Below are 15028 nucleotides of genomic sequence, written 5' to 3' on the forward strand. Positions count from 1 at the left end.
TCATCATTGGGATCTTGTTCCATTACATGAGTCTCTTGGTTCTTATTTTTTTTCCCCTTCCCTTGCCCTCTCTTCACCCCCTCCACCCTTCCCTATTTGCAAAGACCTTGTTTCCATTTTTTTCCTCTTCTCATATTTTTTCCTTTCCCTTTTTTCCCTTCCTCTACCCCTCCCAATTCCCCTGCTCTTTTAGACCTTTTCTTCCTGTTACACAATATAAGTTAGACAATTTTTTAAAATTACAATATTAAGATCTAGGAGACATTGCCACAGGTTTTACAGAATTGAAAAGAAAGCATATTACAAAAATCTTTTTTGAAATAAATTTGGCAACTTCTGAGAAGTAACTTAGAAGACAAATTATTTCTATAAAGAAAATATATATCATTTGAGTGCTCTGATGTTTGAGGTAGAATCATGCCTATGTTATCTTTATTTAATATCCATTTTGGCAGAAAGTGATTTTTATGCACATGCATTTGATTTCAAATTGTCCTAATGCCAGATGTCTAAAGATTTTTGTAGTTAGTGTAGTCACCTTACTGTAATTCTTATGCAGCTACCTATAGTGATGTTATTTTCTTATTTTATGGAGTATTGCAACAAATTACAAAATTCTGTGCCTTTTCCATTTGTTAAACCAATTTTAATATTCCAAAGATAATTAGAGGAGCCTAAGAATATATTGAATAAGAAAAATACATTGTTCTTTGATGTCCTACTATGTTCATAGAATTTTAGGTTCAATATTTTCTCTGGTCAGTCATAACTACTTGTAACTGTTTTAATAAAGAGTGCCTTGTTTATTAAAGTATTATATCTAAAATGTACCAATATACTTAATTAATTAAAATAATATAAGATAAAAAGTATATGATAAACAGTGTAATGATCCATAGATATTTAGATAAGTAATAATGAAATGATTGTAATAATGAAATGATTGTAAATGCAAACTCAAACTAAAGCTCTTAAATATTGATCAACCTGTTGACAAAATGTACAGATGTGAAAGAAACAGTACTTCTAAAATATTGAGCTTTCATAGAAGGTTAAGGTTAGAAGGGATCTTAATGACTATCCACTTAAACTTCTTATTTCATACACAAGGATGCTGAGAAATAGAACTGAAAATTGCCTACTCATAACATTGGTTGTCAGACCAAAATCAGCAGTCATTCCCTTTGAAGTACAATTTAGTCCTGAGCTACAATTACTATAAACATAATTTTCTTTTAATATTGTTAGTATTCATCACTTCTCTGCTCTTTTTTTTTTAATTCTTTTATTGGTACATTGTAGGTATACAACACAATTACATTTCTCATTGGGAATTATAGCTTTACATAATGCATCTTGGTTCTTATTTTTTCCCCATGCCTAGCCCATCCTTCATGCCCTCCACCCTTCCCTATTTACAAAGGCTTTATTTCCATTTTTTCCATATCTCATCATTTTTCCTTTCCCTTCTTTCCTTTCCCCTGCCCCTCCCACTACCCCTACCCCTTTGGACCTTTTCTTCCTATTTTGCATTATCGATTATTCATTCTAATCATCGGTACATTTTAGGTATACAATATAATGACATTCATCATAAGAAATTTGCACCTTTACATAGTCTCTCTTGGTTCTTATTTTTCACCCTTGCCCAGCCCTCCCTTCAACCCCTCCAGTCCTCCCTATTTACAAAGATTTTGTTCCTATTTTTCCATTTTCTCATATTAATCCCATTCCCTTCTATCCTTTCCCCTAGCCCTCCCACTTCCTTCCCCTTTGCCCCTTTTCTTCCTATTTCACATTACCTATTATACATTTAGTCCTTATTTACACTTTCAGTTTCCCACACCAGAGAAACTATTCAGTATTTTTTCATGTGTGTCCTATTTATTTCACTTAAGAGTATCACCTCAATGTGCATCCACTTAGCTATAAATGTCTCTAATTTCTCATTTTTTATGGCTGAGTAGTACTCCATTTTATTTTAAAAAACCACATTTTCTTTATCCAGTCTCCAGTTGATGGGCATTTGGGCTGTTTCCAAGTTTTAGCTATTACAAACTGTGCTGCTATGAACATGGGTGCACATATATCACTGTGGTACGATTCTTTTAATTCTTTGGGGAAGATCCCCAGCAGTGGAATAGTGGGGTCAAATGGGACCTCCAGTCCTAGTTCTTTGAGGTATCTCCATACTGATTTCCACAGTGCTTGCACCAGTCTACACTCCCACCAGCAGTGGAGCAGGGTTCCTCTTTCCCCACAGCCCCGCCAGCATTGGTTATTGGTTGATTTCATGATAGCAGCCATTCTTTCTGGAGTGAAGTGGAATCTCAGCATTGTTTTCATTTGCATCTCTCGAATGACCAGTGATGTTGAACATTTTTTCATGTATTTATTTGCTATTTCTGCATCTTTGTCTGAGAAATATCTGTTCATTTCAGATGCCCATTTTTGGATTGGGTCTTTAAATTTGGGAGGTCTGATCTTTTTAAGTTCTTTCTAGATTCGAGATAGTAGACCTTTGTCTGAGGAAGAGCAGGTGAAGATTTTTTCCCACATTGTGGGTTGTCTCTTCACACTGCTGGTGGTTTTTCTTGCTGGGCAGAAGCCTTTAAATAAGAAGTGATCCCACTTGTTGGTTGTTTGTGCTAGTTCACAGGCAACTGAGGTTTTGCTCATAAAAGCTTTTCCTACACCGATGTCTTCAAGGGTTCTACCTAACCTCTGTTCCAACTGGTTCAGAGTTTCTATTTTAATATTTAGATCTTTAATCCATTTTGATTTTAGTTTAGTGCATGGTGAGAGATACAGGTCTAGTTTTAATCTTTGGCAAGTTGAAGCCCAATTTTTCCAGCACTATTTATTAAAGAGGCTATCTTTCCTCCAGTGAGGGTGTTCAGCTCCTTTGTCGAAGATAAGATGACTGTGTCTGGCGTTGTTTCTGCATCTTCTAATCTGTTCCACTGGTCCTCAGGTCTGTTCCTTTGCCAGTACCCTGCTGTTTTTATCACAGTAGCTTTGTAGTAGAGTTGCAGGTTGGGGATTGTGATACCCCCTGCCATGTCTCTGTTACCTAGAATTGCTTTTGCTATTCTGGGTCTCTTCTTGTTCCAAATGAATTTTTGGATTGTTTTCTCGAGGTCTATGAAGTATGCTGCTGGGATCTCAACTGGAATTGCAATAAATCTATATAGCAGTTTTGGAAGTATGGCCATTTTCACTGTATTAATCCTTCCTACCCAGGAGCAGGGGATGTCTGTCCATTTTCTGATATCATCTTCAATCTCTCTTTTCAGAGTGCCATAGTTTTCAGAGAAGAGGTCTTTGATTTCTTTTGTTAGGATGATTCCTAGGTATTTCAGGTTTTTGGATGCTATTGGGAAAGGAATTATTTGCCCTATTTCTCTCTCAGTGAGTCTGTCATTGGTGTAGAGGAAAGCTATTGATTTTTGTGTGTTGACCTTGCAACCAGCTACTTGACTGAATTTGGTTATTAAGTCTAGCAGACTGTTGGTGGAGTTCTTGGGGTCTTCTATATAGAGTATCATGTCATCTGCAAATAATGACAATTTGACTTCTTCATTACCTATCTTTATTCCTTTTATTTCTTTCTCTTGTCTAGTTGCCGTGGCTAATGTTTCCAGAACTACATTGAACAAGAGTGGTGACAGTGGACATCCTTGTCTTGTTCCTGATTTCAGGGTGAACGATTTCAGTTTTTGACCATTTAGTATGATATTGGCTGTTGGTTTTTCATAGATGGCTTCTATCAGTTTGAGGTAGAGACCATCTATTCCAATTTTTTGTAGGGTTTTTATCATAAATGCATGCTGGATTTTGTCAAATGCTTTTTCTGCGTCTATGGAGATAATCATATGGTTTTTGTCCTTGGCTCTATTGATATAGTGTATTACATTGATTGATTTGTGTATATTGAACCATCCCTGCATCCCTGGGATGAATCCCACTTGATCAGGGTGTATGATCTTCTTGATGATCTTCTGCATTCTGTTTGCCAGTATCTTACTAAGGATTTTTGCATCTATGTTCATTAGTGAGATTGGCCTATAGCTCTCTTTTTCAGTTTGGTCTTTCTCTGCTTTGGGGATCAAGGTGATGCTTGCTTCCAGGAATGAATTTGGGAGTATTGCTTTCCTTTCAATTTCATTGAAGAGTTTAAACAGTAGTGGCAGCAGTTCCTCTCTAAATGTCTTGTAGAATTCAGCAGTGAAGCCATCAGGGCCTGGGCTTTTCTTAGTTGATAAGTTTTTAATTACCTTTTCAATTTCATGGGTTGATATTGGGTTGTTCAGAATTTTTAGGTCTTCTTCGTTCAACTTTGGTAATTCCTATGTATGTAGGAATCTGTCCATTTCTTCTGTGTTGTCCATCTTGTTGGCATATAGGTTCTGGAAGTAGGTATTGATGATCCTCTGGATTTCTGCTGGGTCTGTTGTGATTTCACCCTTTTCATTCCTAATTGCATGGATTTGGGCCTTTTCTTTCCTTTTTCTGACAAGGTTGACTGCAGGTTTGTCCATTTTGTTGATTCTTTTGAAGAACCAACTCTTGGCTTCATTGATTTTTTGTATCGTTCTCTTAGTCTCCATTGCATTGATTTCTCCTCTGATCTTTATAATTTCCTCTCTTGTATGAGCTTTGGGATTATCCTGCTCTTCTTTTTCTAGAAGCTTGAGGTTCAGCATCAGGTTGTTTAATTGGGCTCGTTCTGTTTTCCTCATGTGCGGATTCACTGCTATGAATTTCCCTCGTAAGACTGTTTTCATTGTGTCCCATAGATTCCGATATGCTGTATTGTCATTGTCATTTAATTGAAGGAACTGTCTGACTTCTTCTTTAATTTCCTCTGTGACCCATTGGTTATTCAGAAGTGTGTTGTTCAATTTCCATGTGTTTATGAAATTTTTCTAGTTTCTTTTGCTATGGATCTCCAATTTCATTGCACTATGGTCTGATAATATACAGGAGATAACTTCAATTCCTTTGCACTTCCTTAAACATGTTCTATGTGTGAGTATGTGGTCTATTTTGGAGAATGACCCATGTGCAGCTGAGAAGAATGTGTATTCTGATTTTGTGGGGTGGAAGACTCTGTAAACATCTGTTAAGTTCATTTGTTCAAGAGTTCAATTGAGTTCTAGTATTTCATTACTTATTTTTAGTCTAGTTGATCTATCTATTTGTGACAGGGGGGTGTTGAGGGCCCCCACTACAATTGTATTAGTGCATATATGACTTTTCATGTCCGTTAGTATTTGTTTTATATAGTTGGGTGCACTAGTGTTTGGTGCATATATATTCATGATTGTCATCTCTTCCTCTTGGATTCTTCCCTTTACAAGGATGTAGTGTCCTTCTTCATCTCTCTTCATCAGTGTTGGTTTGAAATCTACTTGATCTGCCAAGAGGATAGCTACTCCTGCTTTTTTTTGGGTTCCTGTTGCATGGAGTATTGTTTTCCACCCTTTAACTTTCAGTCTATGAGTTTCCTTTTGAATTAAGTGTGTTTCTTGTATGCAGCATATTGTTGGATTTTGCTTCTTGACCTATTCTGCCATTCTATTTCTTTTGGTTGGTGAATCGAGCCCATTAACTTTGATGGTTATAACTGAAACGTATTGACTTGTCATTGCCATGACTTTTTCTTTTTGTTGGGTTCTCCCCCTTTACATTTAATTTCTTGTCATGCCAGATGGGTTCATTCTGCTTTGCTTCCTGGGGCTGTGATCCTCAATGTCTGTTCCTAGGATATTGTGTAAAATTCTTTGGAGTGCTGGTTTGGTATTCACGAAGTTCCTAAGGTGCTCTTTGTCATGAAAGTATCTTATTTCTCCATCCATTTTGAAAGATAGTTTTGCAGGGTACATCAATCTGGGTTGGAGGCTGTTTTCTTTCAGGGCTTGGAATATGTCACTCCAAGCTCTTCTTGCCTTGATGGTTTGTGTTGAGAAGTCTGCTGTGATTCTGATGGGCTTTCCTTTGTATGTGATTTGTTTCTTTTCTCTAACTGCTTGTAGAACTTTGTTCTTCTGTTGTGTTTCTGGAATCTTAACAATTATATGCCTATGTGTAGATTTTTTTGATCAAGGCTATTTGGAGTCCTATATGCCTCACTTATCTGTATGTCAAGCTCTTTTCCCCTGCTTGGGAAGTTTTCTGCCATTATTTCTGTGAAGAGATTTTTTATGTCATCTGCACTCTCTCCTGTTTCTTCATTGAGCCCAATCAGTCTTATGTTATTCTTCTTTGTATCATCTAGCAGCTGCTGGATTGATTTCTCATGTTCCCTTATAATTTTGAAGCAATTTTTCTTTTCCTGGTCACTAATTGCAATCTTATCTTCTATATCTGAAATTCTGTCCTCACATTGGCTCATTCTGCTGTGTAGACTTTCAGTGGAGTTTTTCATGTCCTGGAAATCTATTTGCATCTGTTTTATGGATTCCATTTGTTTCTTATGTTGGGATTCCATCATGTTCCTGAGCTCCTGTCTAGATGTATTAATCATGTCTTGCACCAGGGGCACAATTTCTCCTGTGATCTGAGAAATTATTTCTGATTTCATTTTTTCCAGATCCCCTTTCGTTGCCAGTTCAGTGGGTCCAGGTGGTTGAGTATCAGAGTGTTCCACCTCATTTCCCTTTGGGGTGGCTGTAGGTGATCTGGAAGTCTGGTTTTGAGACTTATTTACGTGTTTTCTCATTTCGACTGGGGCGGGGGCTGTTAGCACCTGCATGGATTACCTCCTCTGAGCTGGGTGAGGTGGGACAGGAGCGGGGAGCAACATAAGGGATGGTGACCCAAAAGCCCTTTCCTGTGGGCTGGCAGCAGCAGGAGGGATCGTGGCCAGGAAGCCCCTTCCCCTGGGCCAGCAACAGTGGGATGGTGGCTCAGAAGCCCCTCCCTCTGGGCTGGGAGTGGAGGGAGGGATGGTGGCCTGGAAGCCCCTTCCTCTGGGCCAGGAGTAGTGGGACAGAAATTGGCCCAAAATCCCTTTCCTCTGGGCTGGGAGCAGCAGGAGGGATGGTGACCAGGAAGCTACTTCCTCTGGACCAGGAGCAGTGGGACAATGCCTGAGAAGCCCCTACCTCTGGGCCAGGATTAGCAGCGGGACTCATTACTTTGGTCTAGTGGTCTGTTGTCCTCTGCGTCTTTGTAGTGTGGAACCAGGTGGCTGCCTGTCTGCAGCGGGGTGATTCAGCATCTTCTGTGAGACTCAGGACCTCGGTAGGGTGTCCACAGACCTGCCTGTCTGCAGTGGGCTGATTCGGCATGTTCCGCGTGACTCAATTGATTTAATATTAAGGAGAGAAGCCCTGAAGACTTTACTAACAGAAATAGGTTATCAGATTATTACCTATAGCTTTACTTGAAAAAAGAAACTTCTAATGTCTACTTCATAGTCTTCTAAACATTATACTCAATGAGTGATACAAAAAGGTACATTTAGGGATCTCATACTGCATCATGAAAGAAGCATTTAGGAAAGCAGAACTCTTAATTAAATGCTAAAGGATGAAAGAAATTAATAAAGAAATCTGACCTCTTTTTTAGCCATAGGGCAAATTAATGTCTTTGAAAAATCCCCAAAATAGCAGCAACAAAATGTCCTCACCATTCTAAAATATTTAAAATGCTGGATACTATACTTGAAGACTGAGAGCTTTAGTTTTAACTGCTTTGCAAAGGGCTAGTTACAAAGCAAGGGGTTAAGGGAGAGGGATTTATATTGGGGAGGTCACAACATAACATCACTGAATCTTCAGTGAAAATTCTAACTAGTACTTTGAGTTACAGTTACTAGAGCAAGACAGAGAAGTGTTCAGATCACTAAAGGTGTGACTAGTAGGTAGGTGACTTAAGCTTCCAGAAATCTCAAATGTCTTATGAAATATAGATAATGCTACCTTCCTTTAGTGTTATTTTGATGAATGGAAATTTCAAATCACCTAAAATGATAGTTAGTATATGTTCAATTTGTAATAGCTATTATTAATCACAGTGAGGACTATGTGTGGTTCTTATGGACTCATCAAGATAGGACAAGTTCTTCACTGTCTAGCCAAGAATTTAGTGAGAAGGGGGAGGTTCTGGGCTTTAATGTTATCTTGGGGTTGATTCCTGTATTTTGTCCCTTCCCATATCTTACAACTATGTAAAACTCTTATATAAACCTAAAGCAAAAAAAAAAAATTCCAGGACATGAATGGTGCTTTCAAAAACATAGTATGATGAGCAAAAGAACACAATGATAGTCAGATAGATTATTGACTTATAGTGGCATATTCAAACATAAATTCTTTGTTTAAAAGCCGTAAGCAAAGACTTAAGAGTTTCTGACTGACTCAAAAGAATTGTTATGGGCACAGAACTTATTTACTAAATACCAAAAGAAGAATCTGATCCATTAGTCACTGAAAGAAAGCCTTGTCTTTCTTATGTGAAAAATTAGAAATACTACTAGGAAAGTGTAAAGACCTTGAAAACTTAAAGATGACAATTGGGATCATTCACAGCTTTGAATACACAATTTTCAATCCCTTCAAATAAATGGATAGATAGAAATTCATAAGAAAAAGGCAGGTGTTACATGCATATTTATAATTATATCATATATGAGAGAGACAAAGCAGATGTTTTTAAAAACATATATTATGTCATTTACATGAAAAACTCTGATAACTCTTCTACCACTGCTCCTTTTGGGAAAGAGAAATATTGTGAAGAACTTGGCTTATCCCTTTCCTATACAGGTTATCCTGCCTTTTAAGTGTCTCTATTAATAGAAATCTCAGCAATTACCAAAGTGACTCATTTCATGAGCAGCACTTAAAATTAATACATTTTCAAGCTGATGCCAAATCATAACACATGAATATTCTACCAATAGATTCAAGTTTTACCACCTGAATGATGGAGATCAAGTGATACTCTTCTCATATTTACCAAGATTTCAAATACTGAAAGACAATTACAATATCTTAATTTTTCCAGATTAAACATCCCCAACTCCTTCTACTGTTCCTGCTGAGGCATCCCATTTGTTATTGAATATGTCTTGGTTCAGTGTTTCCCAAATACAAGGTACTTTTTTCTTTTTAATACAAATTTCTAGCTTCCACCTCTATATTATCCCAGTAATATATATTATATATCCCAGTGATTCTGGAATAGATCTAAATCAGAACTCTAGGTGAAGAAAGTACACCCAGCACTCACAAAAGAATTACCATCTCCCTGATTATAAATACTATACTATTGATAGAGCTTAAGATTGAATCATAATTATGAGTATTAACCATTTTTAGTATACATGTAATTAAAATCTCTAGGGAAGTATGTATACCATCTTTCTATTCCTGTGTGTTAGACAATTATACCCAGGTGCATTGGTGACAAGTGATCACTATATTGCTCTTTTTATAATTTGTCAGCCTAGACTACTTGTATTTTAATTTTAGATTTTTTAAATTAAGAAATGTTCTTAGGAAAGCAGGCCTTCAAGAGCTTTCTTTTTTTCTTTTAAGAGTAGGGAATGTTTCTTGAGGAAAAGATAGCTTCTGTCTAAGAGAGACGGAAGGGGACCTGGAAAGTGGGTTGCTCTTTTTCTTAAGAGTAGAAAATGTTTATTGTTCAAGAGCTTTCTAGTAATTTATGTCTTCGTGACTATGTGCACAGTTCAATATGAGAAATAATGATATTTATTTATTTCCCACTTGCTTATCTTTTCCTCATAATTTTAAATTATGGTTTAAATTCACCAATATCAAAAAATTGCCAGGGGTAGCTCTATCATCCCTTACCAATAACTCAATAATCAACACTTGAAGTGGTTTTAGGTGCTCATATTTAGTATTAGTTTTCCAAGAATAAAAACAATTTCTTCTATATTCTAGTAAATCTCCACAATGTTAGATTTTGCATTTATGTAATAGTTGATTAATAATTAAATTATTCAAAGGAAGTTAATAGTAACAACTTCTACTGTGCTAGTTTCAAACCATAACTTCTGTTTTTTAAAAGCTATTTATTAAGCATTTATTAGGTGCCAGGTACTGTACTAAAACACTGGGGAAAACCAATGAATAAGATCTATGATCTTTTTATAGCCTAATGTCTACATGGGGACATATTGAACAAATAATCGCACAGATAAATAGAAAATAACAATTGTAATGGATATTGTAAAGGAAATATATAAATGTTAAATTATAATGGGACCTGAATTACATTAACATATAGGAAAGATTTCTCTAAGAATGTCATTTTAAGAGGTACTTCAATGAGGTGCAGGCTATAGACAGGCAAAAAAGGGAGACACTCCAACCAGAATAGTGCAAAACAGTGCAGTACAGACCCCAAAGCAGTACAGAGTTCAATCCCTTTCAGGAAATTTAAAAAAAAAAAGGACATGTGGCTAAAGTGAAAAGGAAAATGAATCATGATGAGACTGGAGACTTATTAGGGGATGAAGTATACAAGTGCTAGTTACAGATCAAGTTAAAGTGTTTTAGATTTTTCTTAAACAGTGTATAGTCAATGAAGAGCTATAGCTGGGAATGCTACATTTTTAAAAGTTCACTCAGAGATACTATATCTAAAATAAGTTGTTAGGAAATAAAACATCAAGTTTGGAGACTTTAACAGTAGAGTTCAAAGGAAAAAATTTTGATTAGACTACAATGATGATGATGAATGTTTGAAGAACTGTGCCTATTCAGAGTACACTGTGAAGTTAAAATCTATAGGAATCACAAGAAAGCGGTAAAAAACACATTTGCTTTTGTAGGCATTGTCTAAAACCTCAAAAAGCTACCTTTATGCCTGATCATCTCCTTACCTTTTCTCTAGATGTTCATTTCAGGTAGAAGCAAGATCTACTTAACTTTACACAACCAGTCCAGCATGATACAACTTTAATTGTCTCTTAAATTCACTTGGTAAAATCCTAGCAATACTCTGGTGTTCTTTGTGAATCATTGTTAAAAATATTTAAAGAGAGTGTCATAAAGTTTAGACCTTTAATTCAATTCCAAGGAACAAACCTGACATTCATTTAAATGCCATTTTTTCTCAAAAGTTAATAACAATTCTGAGTCTGGCATGTAAACCTCATCAAATTAACCTCAACATTAAGCTTCCAGGAACCACCAATATCCCTGAATTCAATGAAGCACATCACTAAATATGCAATGAGAATATAAGAGCATTTTAATATTTTAAATAAGGTTTCCATATGAAGCACGCTGGACTTACAAATATATATAATATGCATGGGATGAAGTTAGAAAATAAAAATAGTTTCATAGTGTTGCTGTATTTGAATATAGGATGTAAAATTGTTTCATCCTAAGTTACATACTCAGAAAAAAACATACGGGGGTGGGGGGAAGAGTTAAATTTATATAATACCCTTTAACTTTAAAAATCATGCTAATTCTTCTTTCTTCTAGAATGTCCTAAAAAAGAAACAATATGAATTACATAGCTGCAGATATTTTTGCCTGTTTTCTTTGCTAGGAAAGAGATATATTTTGGAAAAAAAGGTGGGGGGACTAGTCAAGTGGAGATTCCAGAAGGATTTATACATGTAAAGACTATATCTTCTCCATCAACACATATTCCTATTTCAACCTTGATCATTTTCTTCATGGCCAATAGGCACAACTTAGTGTAAAATAATGTAGGAAGAGTATGTGCACATATGAGAGATAAATACGAACTGCACCATTTTGAGGTGTTTTTATCACTAACTGCTGTTTCATAAACTGAACATACAATAGGCTGTGACACTGGATAAATCATTTGTTTCAACTTGTTATTGATGACATTTCATAACTTGTTTGGGGCTCTGCTTTGCCCCGTCATTCATGAGTTATGAGGTCATCAATCATGACTGGGAATAAATGATTTATTTAAGTCTCCCCTGTTGTATATTTTAGTACAGTATACAATAAAATACACACTATTGATTTCTAATATGGTTGCATTAGTTTATCATGTGTGTTTATAATACTGTGATCATCATCTGCTCCAATGACTGAGTGTGAAAAGTTAAAATAATTTGAGAAAAATGCATAAAAATAATTTTGAGAATTTCTATTTTTAATTAATACCTTCATTAAAGTCAATTTAATAGTTTCCTTGAATTAAAAACATACTTTCTCAAGGAAAGGGAATTGTAACTAAGGCCATGAAGTCAGGTCATGATTAGGAAACCAAAGATTAAGAGAGACTCTGACTAGGGCAAATGGCACCCCGAGGAAACCAGTAAGATTCTGAGGAAACACCATCTCCTAAGAAACATTTTGCATCATGTATTATGATTGAGAAGATCAACAGCTTAATAATAAGAATAACAGAGAAATATTAAAAACTTCCAGCCATTTATAGATAGGAAAGAGTTGGGGTTAGGAGAGAAAAAAAAAAGCTGATTCCTTCCTCTATGAAAGCTTAGTCCTTTTAACTATAAATCAAGTGCAATTTGCAAAAATCTACAATTAACATATTAATAGAAAATAAACACAAAAGGATCAAGAAAATGTTTCTATTTGAATGGAGCTCTTTAAAAGGGGATAAGGCATTTTAAGAGTGGAGCTTTTTTATTATTGTTATCGGTGTTGCTCCCTCACACCCTGAATCTTTCCCATTCCAACCGATTTTCTTTTTTTTATTTTTTCCTGATGAGCTTAAAACTATGAACATGGTTTAAAAATATATATGTAACTGCAAGAAAATGCAAAGAAATTTGAGGCAGGCAATCAAAACATATTGAAAATCAAACCTAGAATAAGAGCATCAAAAATCCAGGAACTTTCAGCTATTTGCAATTACGAAAGTAATTGCTATTTTAACATGTTTTGCCTGTTTCAAAGAAACTGGTTCCGTAAGCTGAAATTCAAGCAGTTTAAATCACAGCAAAATCTTTTAGAAGCTGATCAAGACTAAATATACAATCAAAGCAACCTATTATCTACATATATTAGTTGATTTTAAAAAAAGGTACTTCTCCTAGAGTATGAGGTAGAAGATGTTGACCAGCTGTATTATCATCACCAGTGATTAAAAAAACTGAAGTATGAAAAATTTAAGTCAAATATAAAGAATTTTTTCTTCTAACAGGAAATGATTATGTATTTACATTAAATATTGAGAATAGTTGCAGAATTTGGAAATTTATAATAGTAGTTTCACTTTTTAGAATGGATCATTTTCTATTTATCAGCCAAGCATTGCATTAGAATTTCAAATGATTTCTCACTATTCCTTTCCCTACTTAATTTTAAAATGATGCTAATTAAAAGCATTGTTTTATAGAGCAATGGCATAAGAAAACAAGGGATTTCAAGTGTGAGAGGTGGTAGCTTTAGGGATTAGATTATCTACTTCTTGAGAAAATCCAGAGTTGTATGGTTATTTAAAAATCCTTAGACTGGGTCCAATATTATTTGGAAATATTCCATTTTTGAATTTTTAGTCTAGATTTTTTTAAGTGCTTTAATTATTTAAATTAGACCCTGGAATGGCCTTTTAAAAAGTTCAGGAACTACCTGAAATTATATTTAAAATGATATAGTATATGATGAATTTGTGGAGGAGGACTCATAAAAGCACAATTTTCAAAGTATTCAAAATCTCATTCACAAACAATAAAAAATTATAAAAAGTGATTATAAACCACTGATAGTCAAGCTTATTGTTTATTTTTCTGCATTGTATGTAAAATTAATTAAATTTGTTATTATTTACTAATTTTCTCTCTTCCTCTTTCCTCTCTCTCTGTCTCTCTCTGTCTTTCCTTCTGTGTCTCTGTCTGCCTGTCTGTCCCCTCACCCCAGTCTACCTCTCTCTCTCCCTCTCCCTCTCTGCCTATCTCTCCCTCCCTTGCCCTGATTCATTTTGGCAACTCGCTAGAAGGAAGTACTTTAACTCAGTTGCTCAGCACCTAATCTTGCTCTTCTTCAAGGGCCTTTGGATAAAGACTTTGTTGTAAATGCACTAGTTAGAAGTTGTCAACTAAAATCATTTTTTTCCTGTCTGCAGATACAAATTAAATGTCATTTCCCTTCTCCCCCACATATAATCAGAGTAGCTGCCACTTAAATATGGCAACTCACATATGGAATCAGAAGTCATAAAAGTTTCTTCTAAAACTTAGGGTAAAGCTTGTAACTTTTAATTTCAGACTACATTTTTAACAATAAAATGTGATGAGATGTGGGAAGATCATTTGATATAAGGAGGCAACATAGAGAGGTGAAAGTATAATTAGGAAGCATTCCTTGCATATTTGTACAGTAAATGGTGCACCATCAATTCAGGATATTTTAAAAACAAAGAATGAGAGAAAAAGAAACTGAGTATCAGCCTGGTTGAACCTATTTAGAGCTGTTTTAATTAGCTTGTTCTTTAAGCCTTTGAAATGCTGATGGAGCCACAGCACATATATTTGTTTCTGTACCAACATGGGTTTGAGGAGACTGAAGACTTAACTTCAGCTCTGCTCCTGACTCACTGAGTGACATCAAGCCTGTTAAACCACCTGTTATTTTTCAGAAGTTAATGACTTGGAGACTGTCTAGCAATTGCTGTGCATTAATAGGGTGACAGTCAGGAGAAGATGCCTCAGGCGGGAGATTTGGTCTGAGGAAATCAGCCTTTACTGTTCTACCCAATCACATCAGCACCACTGCTCTTGGAGGAGGCTTCAGATAACTTCATTTTGAAATTTCCGGACCTCGAAATCAAATGAACCAGTGAAAGGGTAACTTTTTAAAGGTTGCCAAAAATATACACAGATAAGATGCCTATCTTAGAAAGAGAAAATTAGAGCAGAAATCTTGCTTTGTGATGATTGAGAAAGAAAATGTATGTGAAAGCAGCTTATTAAGTTTGGAAATTATTTAGACTTTATGTTTTACTCTACATCAAATTGGATTAGATTCCTTGAATCTTCTAAGACTTTGATCCAGTTTATTTCATGTTTATAAATTAAAAAGCAGCTTGG

The 15028-nt window shown here is 35.5% G+C and overlaps 1 long non-coding RNA gene across 3 annotated transcripts in view; it reads right to left on the reverse strand.

Annotated features, from left to right (window-relative positions):
- Window positions 1-15028, reverse strand: part of LOC106010867 (uncharacterized) — a 1054961-nt gene that overhangs the window by 826768 nt on the left and 213165 nt on the right. The gene's annotated exons all lie outside the window — the stretch shown is intronic.

The sequence above is a fragment of the Heterocephalus glaber genome, unplaced genomic scaffold (assembly GCF_053883595.1).
Source record: "Heterocephalus glaber isolate CG9 unplaced genomic scaffold, H.glaber_assembly_v1.0 deba00001523, whole genome shotgun sequence".
NCBI classification, from domain to species: Eukaryota; Metazoa; Chordata; class Mammalia; order Rodentia; family Bathyergidae; genus Heterocephalus; species Heterocephalus glaber.